Here is a 9,677-nt window from a genome sequence, read left to right as displayed (position 1 = left end):
TTTTTACTGAAATTAAGAAAATTAAAATTAAAAAGAGCCTTGAAACCTTTCAGAGTTTGGAATATTTTAGAAAAAAATAATTTTAAGCTAGTTTGTGTATCTTATGGATTCAAAATCAAAAACAGGGCCCCGGCCAGGCTATTGAGCTTTTTGCGCAGTTTATATTGAAAAGAAAATTAGGGAAAAAAATTGTCCAACAGAGTTACAGAATCCCATCTTTGAAAAAGTAAAATTGATTTTTAAATTTTACTGATAGAAACAGTATATTTGTTTTAATTCAATATTTAATTCGGTATATGAAACCTTAAAGGGACTGTAAAGGAAAAATGAAAGAGGGTATAGGATGCAACCTGAGAATTTCAGATGTTGGACGATACACATAATACATCTATCTGATGTTTCTGTCTCGAGAAATTGATATAAAACTGTGTCAAATTTATACGAAATTTCATATATATGCAATTTTGTATAAAAGTTGTATTATAAAACAGATCATATTCCACAAATACGAAACCAATCTGATAACGACGATATCCAGCAGAAACCTGCGAATCTCAGGTTTTCTGTTGTAATTAATTTTTATTTTGCATTAAAATAGATATGACTGATGATATTATTACATAAAGTCTGTATAATCCGTCAGACGTCACCAGAACTTCAGCCAATGGCAGTGCAGTATACTGGTCAAGGGATTTCCGTCTGTATCTGCACGTGACCAGTATACTGCACTCTAATTGAACTTTTAGACTCCAGTTAGGACCTTAAATAATCAAATGATAATGAAACACAGCAATTGTTCAGCGTAAAAAGACCAATTTGACTTATTAATTGACTTAATGAGATACTTATAAAACTATTTGCTTTATTATAACATCTAATTCAATTAACTACTGCTGTAATGTGGTTGTTATTATTACAGGTAGACAAATAAAAATAGTTTCTTAACTCCATTTTTTAATGGGATATGGGGGGGGGGGTCACGGTGGTTAATTTTAGGGGTCATGAGGTGGGTGGGAGAGGATGACAGGTTTTTGTCACAATATGATACACCTCTTAAAAGCATTTGTCTTGTGTTTCATGGTGAGAATGGACAAATTGAATATATTCTGATAATCTTTCATTTACAAACATTGTATGAATTGTAGCTTGCATTGATTTATAATGATTTAAACTTATAACTACTTTTCCAGTTCATATATTCATCCTTAAATGGATCCTGCAAACCCGCAATATATTTAGATGTCGTCTTTGTTACTGCAGCAAGAGAAAGGTACAGAGAAGAAAAACCAACCAAACTCCGCAAAAACATGTCCAAATCAATTTTGTTTGCTCATTACTTACATTTACACATTTGTCTTCTCCACTTGAAATTTTCACTTTTAGAATCACTTTTGGATATTTTGATTTTTAAAAGGATCATGAAAAAAAGTCGACATTGATTACTTTTAAAAATGTACCAATTTAAACAAAAAAGAAATACAAATTTTAAAACGATTTTTAGTGGCGACTTTCAGAGACTATAAAGACTGGGGGGTNGGGGCGTGAGAAGAAGGCCTTAGAGAATAGGTACAGGGTTTAAATGCATATCCAGAGATCAATTTTTCAAAACCAGGTCATTAAAAAAATAGACTGATAACTTTAATAGTTTGGGTGCTAAGAAAGGTTGAAAAAAAAGGCCAAAAAAGGTAGAAAAAATGTATTTTTTTGTTTGTTTTTTAAAACAGATATCAAATTGTGACCATGTGACACAAGTTTCTACATCCATTTTTCAAGGGCTTTTAAAAATATAATTTTGAGATCTGTAGCTTTAGTCAAAAAAAGTTATGGGCCATTTTATATTATTTTTTACACAGACTGGACTTTTTACTGCCGCATGCATTAAAAAAAAATTGCAAAAAAATCCTTTAAATTACTATTCACTAAAAGTCACCTTCAAAAAAAAAACTATAGGGCCAGCCCACCCTGTTTAGGGTTAAAAGCTAAAATAGATAATGGGAGAAGCCTAGTTTTTATAAAACTTCTTTAAATAAATAATTAAAAAACTACTTAACAGATTCACCCCGAGAAGAAAAACGTATTCAATGACCTTTTTAAATGACGAGTTCATGATGTACAAGGAGTTGTACAATTTTCAGTTTTACACTCTGCATTAGCGATCTATATTCTTGTATATCTATGATTACATAGTTTTGACCAAGGATGTAATGCAAGGAAAGTTATTTCAAAAGTGTACACATCTTTTGTACTGCAGTGTACTCTCTCTGGGCGGTAATGTAAACACAAGACGGATGTCGAAGCCTGTCATGGGATCCATCTTTCACATAAAAAAATCAATGAAATATTATGGTCATAGGAAACTATTATGCGAATTATCAAAATTATCAAAATTTAATGCTTTTANGTTGCTAAGTTACTTAACAACCCTCTATTTTGGGGGTATCATAGGTCAGTAATGTTGGTCAAAACAAAAATGATTTATGATTTGATTTAACTAATCAAATCTCCTGTTTATTGTATGTTTATTGCCAAGAGATCCGTCCTCCATATCTCTGGTTTCCAAGGGGCTATCCTCAGTCTCAATCATTATTCTCCGTTTAGTTTAAACTTGACTCACAGACACATTGGAGGGTAGGTTTCTTCTCTGCTCTCTTTTCTAAATTTGGATTTAATGAATGGCAAGGAGTAGTTATAATACTTGTCCTACAGCATAGAGTAGAAGTTCAACTATCTGTACCGAATTCAACTACTTCTGTTTTTTATTAATCCAAACTCACTGGTTAAAGGAACTTTATTACAGTAATTATACATAATTTACAGTAATTTCACATAATATACATAATTAAACATTACTTACAAAAAATAGATTTCATACATTAATTATAGATTACTTACAGTAATTATAGATTACATACAATAATTATAGATTACTTACATTAATTATAGATTACTTATAGTAATTATACATTACTTACAGTAATTTTACATTACTTACCGTAAATAGATTTCATTCAGTAAATTTACATTACTTACAGTAATTATACATTACTTACTGTAATCATGCTTTACTTAGAGTAATTATACATTACTTACAGTAATTTTGTATTATTTACAGATTACAACGTATTATACTTTCATAAAGTTTGCCATTAACATTACATTACACTTAATTACAAGCATAGAAGATTAAATTGAAAAATTTTACAATTTTTTTTTAATGTTTTAAGTGTTTATAAATAATAATGTTAATGGTGCTTTTATGGCACTTATAAAGGGTCACTTATAATGATTGCCCATTATTTCTGTGCAGTTTAGATATCTTAAGTTTAATATCTTTTACAAGCACAAATATGGATTTAGACCTAAAGATAACAAAAATCAACCACTTTTGCACTTAATGAATAAGATCTATAAAAACCTTAATAAATCTAAACCGGAATTTACACTTTGATTATTCCTAGATTTAAAAAAAGCTTTTGATTGTTGTGATTTAGACATACTTTTTAAAAAAAATAATTCATTATGGTTTCGAAAATGTTACCAACACTTGGTTTAAAAATAATCTTATTAACAGAACTCAATGTGTATGTATAAATGGAGTTTTTTCAACAGAAAAAATTATAACATGTGGTGTTTCTCAAGGAAGTGTTCTAGGGCCCCCTGCTGTTTCTTCCTTAAGTAAACGATTTGCCCCTAGCAATATCTTTTTTTTTACCAGCCTCTTTGCAGATGATACAAGTCTTTTAGAGTCATCTCCTGGTATTGAAAGCCTAACACTTGATGCAAACACTGAACTAAAAAAAAGCAGCAAAATGGTTTCAAGCAAATCGTTTCACACTAAATGTCTCCAAAACAAAGTATATAGTATTTAGAAATAAAAATATGCACCTTGACCCCAGCTCAATAGGAAATGAGATGCTTGAAAAAATTGGTAATGACTGTGTTCAAATTTGTTGGACTTTAACTTTACAAATTTTTAAACGGGATTCTTAATCTTGATGACACACACAAATTTAGTGTTTTGACATTGGATACTGATTAAACCTTCCCTCTTCCTTCCAAAATATGGTTAAGTCGCTAGCTGAACCGAATAGAACAAAATCATATAAAGGAACTGAGCTTTTATCACAAACTCTGATTTTCGCATCTCTATATCTGTGCAACCCGATGTTGTAGACCCTTGATATTTCAAACTATGAATTCTGTTAGAACAAAGTGTCTAAATTTGAAATATAAAATGTTTACACCATCCAGTTGCAATGATATAGGCATTAGAAAGTTTGACTGTGTGGTAAAAACTCAGTTTCTTAGAACGGGCTTTAAACAAAATCTAGAAAGCCTTCCGTCTGCAATGTTTCCTAAATTGTGGAATGCAATTGAAATTGACCTTAAAGAAACTAAAAATCTAGTTGTAGATTTTATATAGAAAACTATAATAAAAACTTAAACGTTATTAATTTATTTGTGTTTGTTCATCCACCATCCTTTACACCCTGTATTTTAATTTATCTCTACATTAATCCCTCTGATCTCACCCTGCCTCAGATTACCTGACAATCTCATACTTCCCAATCAACTCCTTATTTATCCAGAAACATAATTTGATGTGTGTAACCAATTATATTCACTATCTTTAACTAACATAGGACCAACCACTCAAAAGAACCTACCCTGGTTAAGCGGGTCCAGGCTCTGTATAGTAAATTGTGATTGATTATTTGTAGGTTTTTTCTTCTTGCAACTGTTTTTTATAGCACCTTCTTTTTATTCTTCTATTTTATTTTATTCTTATTTCTCTATTTAGATATTTATAAACTATTTAAGTCTTAAATCCTAATCTTAATTGTTTAACAAGTTCTAGTACTCTGCATTTAGACCTAATATGTCTATTTTCAAATTAATGAAATAGAATTCTCATATTTTTTGTTTTCCTTTAGATCTGTTAGATTTATAGTAAACACGCAACATAAACAATACTATGCTAGTATCCCTAAATTGTAATTATAGATTTATTTGTAATCTATCAGATTTTGCACACGTTGTTGGTATTTTAATGTACTGTATTCGCGGTTAAGCAATGAGTGTTTCCTTTTTTTATTAATTCTGGTCCCTAGACTTATTTTTTTGCTAAATAATTAATAGGCCTCACTCAGGCATAGCTTTCGTTTAACTTTCTTTGAATATTTCCAAGTCTCGCCGTTTATGGGTAACTCTGATATATTTGTTATTTGTACACTCCTGTATGCCGAGTCCATTAGCACCTGATCCAATCAGGGTTCAGTCATGTGTTTGTTGTCTATTCTGAACCAATAGAAATAGTATGCCGGTGACATCTATTTTTGCTATCTATCTCATTATCCAATCAGGGTTATGAATCCTTCAATCGCCGCTATCAGTAAATGGAAATATTTACTTCTCCTGAAACTATAGTGATCATAACGTTCTCTGACAAAATTAACAGTATAACCCTTTTAACATATAAGCATTAAGTTTAACATATGACTAATATACCAAGAAGAATAATAAATGAATATCTCAATTAAAAAAGAATGAATAAAAAGAAAGAGTTCTCACAAAAATATGCGCAATTAACATCATTCTTAATTGTTTGCTTAAATATATTGTGCATTGTGTAATAAAAAACAAATCTGTCTATATTGTGAATTATTATAATATTGTGAATACGATAAACATTTTGGATTTTTCAGGAACCTAAACCCTTAACACACTGACACTTATTTTGATTTGAAAAGCCCTTGTGACCTGAGAATTAGAAATTAATCCCAGGGATAACAGTAGTCCTCTTTGGGATTTAGGATCAATATCAAACTTTGAGGATAAAAAGAAATGAATAGTTGTTTAATGACTCTAATTAAAAAAAATTTAAAAAATTACAAGAAATTAAGTTTTTTTCAATTTCTCCATTGTATCTTCAAACTAAGTTGTAATTAAACCGCTTAATTGAATTAAACTGATTGTAGAAAGTAGAACAAGGATAACTCCATATCTTTAGTTCAGATGAAGGAATTAAGGGTATCGTTATGTATCGGTCAACTTCCTATATAAATAGAGATTTTATTTTTATTTTATCTTTATATTACAGAACGCTTCTTGGTTTTTCAGCCACTTACGTAATTACAGCAATTTAATTAATCAGGGTTTATCAGGTTGCAATTGTATATAGAACTCTGGGTCCTCTTATTAACAATATGAGGTTTAGTAACTGAATTGGCCTTGCATTAATTCTTTCTACTAATTGTTAAATGTCGTCGTTAAATAGTAAATCAAAATCAAACACCCAAATCACATAAAACTCTAAGTACGTGGATATAGTTTTATTAATCACAACAGAAAATACGTGGATTTCGTTTTATTAATCGCAACAAAAATTGCGTGGGTAACGGATATTACGTCGTTAACGGTAATTACCGTTAAGAATCAACAGAACTATAAACAATCTACATTCATTAACGAAACTACGATGTTATAGAATAAAAACCACTGCTTCGTTTTTTTAATCAAAAACAATTGTTTAGTTTTTTGCTTTTTTCTACATCGTTACCGAAACGATTTGGGTTCATTTTCTAGAAAAGTTAAAATGATCCATCCCTAGCTGTATGTTAAAACTCCATCCAAACAGTATGCGATTATGTTGCAACGATAATTCCAAAATAAATCTTGTTCTATAATTCTAAAAGTTGGTGACTTTTTACATGTTAGCTGTAAGTTTTTTCTGAAGTTGTGTATAGATTTTTCAGGATTAAAATAAGTTTAATTAATTCAAAGGCAAATGTTTTTCAATAAAGGTTAAACTCAACATATAAAAGATGCTCCTACATCCCTTGAACCATGCAACTATAGCCAAGGGAGATTTCTTGAACTTTTTTCTAAATTACTGCAGAATACATGAACCTTGATGGAGCAGAGTATACAACCTGTAGAAAATTTGACAGCGTCATGCTTCATGATGAGTTTGCATGCATAACCTTGTGGAGGAGTATGCTACTAAAATACATGAAACTAGAAACTAGAGCAGACTATAAACCTGTAGAAATTTGACAGCGTCAGCTTCATGATGAGTTNAAGATTGGATCAAGCATTAATCCCGATATCCACCATTCTAAAGTTCCCAGCGCTGATTGATGTTTACAACAAACATGAAACATGCATAGGATATAACACGTAATATATGACCTATTGGATATAATCAGTGGGGAGTACAATTTTTTGTGTACATTGCAAACATTACCAATCTATATACTGTTTTATCTATGGCATAATGGCCCTTGCCCATTTATAGGTAGGGAAAATACGGATATCGCATTCTTTCTTGCTGAGAGAAATGATTAAGGCGTGTTGTTTTTGAATTGGGACTGGGGAGTTAAAGGCACCTAAAATTAAAGTTTCTTATTCCTTTAAAGGGAGTGTGGCGCGAATAATTCTAAGTGACATTCAAAATATAAAGAGGGGCATGTCCAAAAGTGGGATTTTACTTGCGCGCAAATTAGAGCCCTTTCGCGCAAGTAAATTTAATGGCGTGCAATGAACGCAACGGAATTGCGCGTAATTCCGTCCAACTTTCTTGCGTTTGTATTTCTGTTTTTTTGATAATATTCAGTCTAAACCTTATGCCACACAATAAGTGCAATTAATTATTGCGCAATTTCGCTCAACAACCAAAAATTCAATTCAAACTTTGTTAGTGGCATACAATAAAATGAACTGCACTAACATTTCAGTCTCAAATGCTAAGAAAATTGAATTTAAACGTAATCTTTTATTTTATAATATTTATATGCAGCATGTTAACCAGAAATCTGTGGCATGGGAAAACGACATTTTAGACTCAAGCAGTAACTGAATAAGTGATTTATAAGTTACAAATTAAAATTTTTTGCTTTGTAACGACATCAACTACACTGTAATGTTATCTTTCTGTAATATACTTTTCTGGTTCTCACCAGTAGCAAAATATCTAATTTTGATTTAACGAACCTTATAATTTTAACCAAAAAAGTTTCCGTTTTAATGGTCATTCAATGTGAACAAATGAAAAATGTTTCATATTAAATTGTTAATTTCGCGAATATTTAATTGCTTCCTTGAAATGACGCAAGCAGAAGCAATCATTGTGCGCAATTCCGCGTAATAAAATTCAAATTGGAAACCATACCTATACCAAATTAAAACCTTAATCTGATCCATAATGTTGAAGATATCATCGTTTTTCTAGCTTTAAATGTGTTTAATTCTAATTATTTAGTCCTCTGTTTCTAAAGAAAAGTGCTCAAGCAGCAAACCACTTTGCAAAGATATCGCATTACGTTCACATCTCCTTTAAATATAAAAACCGCGTTTATTTATGTTTATTGTGTATTTGTATGTAAACACCCCAATTCATCAGAATTTTTTACTGTATATTAAATATATTTATTGCAGATCAAACAGCATGGCGTCAAACTTTTCTGAGCAAACTATGAGGTTGGAAATGAATTGTTAAAATATAAAAAACAATTATTTTAGAATTAAAATGTAATTTTTCCCCATAAATCTATTAAAGATTAAATTCAGTGACGAACATTTTACAGAGAAAAGATCATTGACGCAACAATCTAATTTATCAATGTTAAACATTATTGGATCAAACAAGAGAAGAATTTGAAAATGTTTCCATAAAAGAAATTGAGTTTTTGCCACAAATTTTCTAATCCCTATATCTTTGGAACCCAATATGGTAGACTTTATATATTTCAAATTGTGAATTCTGTGATAAAAGCTTAATTTGTTTGGTTTCCAATACAGAAATTTGTTCAGTAATTTTTTCTTCTCAATAACTCCTCAATAAAAGAAATGAAAATGTTTAAGATTTCAATATAACGTAAATTTGGTTTAATTTGACGTGTTGAGCTATCCTATCTAGTTCCTTTTAAGAATCAGTTTTCTATTCATCTCCTGATCTAGTAATATGAGTGAAGATCAGATTAAAGCAGAGTTGGATAGATATCTAGAAGCTTTCTCAGAGAATAGAACAGTTCTACCGGAGACCAACAGGAACAATACTAGTTTTATTCTTATTCTTATTCTTATTTTCAGTAGGGTTTCCAACTCAGGTGGATTTTATTTGCGCGCAATTCGAGGACAGTTGCGCGCAATTGCGATTGGAAACCCTACTTTTCAGACATATTTAGAATTATAGATTATTTAGAATAACAGATAGGCCACTAAATGTCGTCTTTTCAATATTTAGATGTTTTTCGTATACAATAACCCTTAGGCCGAAGCCCAAATTAGTTACGCGCATGCTGCGTAGAATTACAAGACAGAGATAAAACCGCTCTACGCTGACTGCGCGTATCCCCTTTGGGGTTTCTGCCTCAGGGTTAAAATAAACGAAAAACCGCTAAATCTTGAATAGACGACAATTAGTGACATATCCTGTCAAAATATTTCAGAACATTAAATAGGAAATTTGTTTTTAAAAAAATTAAAAGTTCTCAAAAATTGGCTAGCCCAAAATTTCTTAATAAGTGTCGAACTGAAATGTTTAAATCTCTAAATAATAAAAGTTTGTTGTTGTTCAGAACAGTAATAATTACAGCTTATACTATCCTGGTATCGATTGCAGGTAAACTCATAGCTTGCAACTTTTGAAGCAAACAAAATAGGCTTAACTTTTTGAA

This window comes from Eurytemora carolleeae, unplaced genomic scaffold, assembly GCF_000591075.1.
Source record: "Eurytemora carolleeae unplaced genomic scaffold, Eaff_2.0 scaffold1492, whole genome shotgun sequence".
NCBI classification, from domain to species: domain Eukaryota; kingdom Metazoa; phylum Arthropoda; class Copepoda; order Calanoida; family Temoridae; genus Eurytemora; species Eurytemora carolleeae.
Note: the sequence above shows the minus strand (reverse complement) of the source record.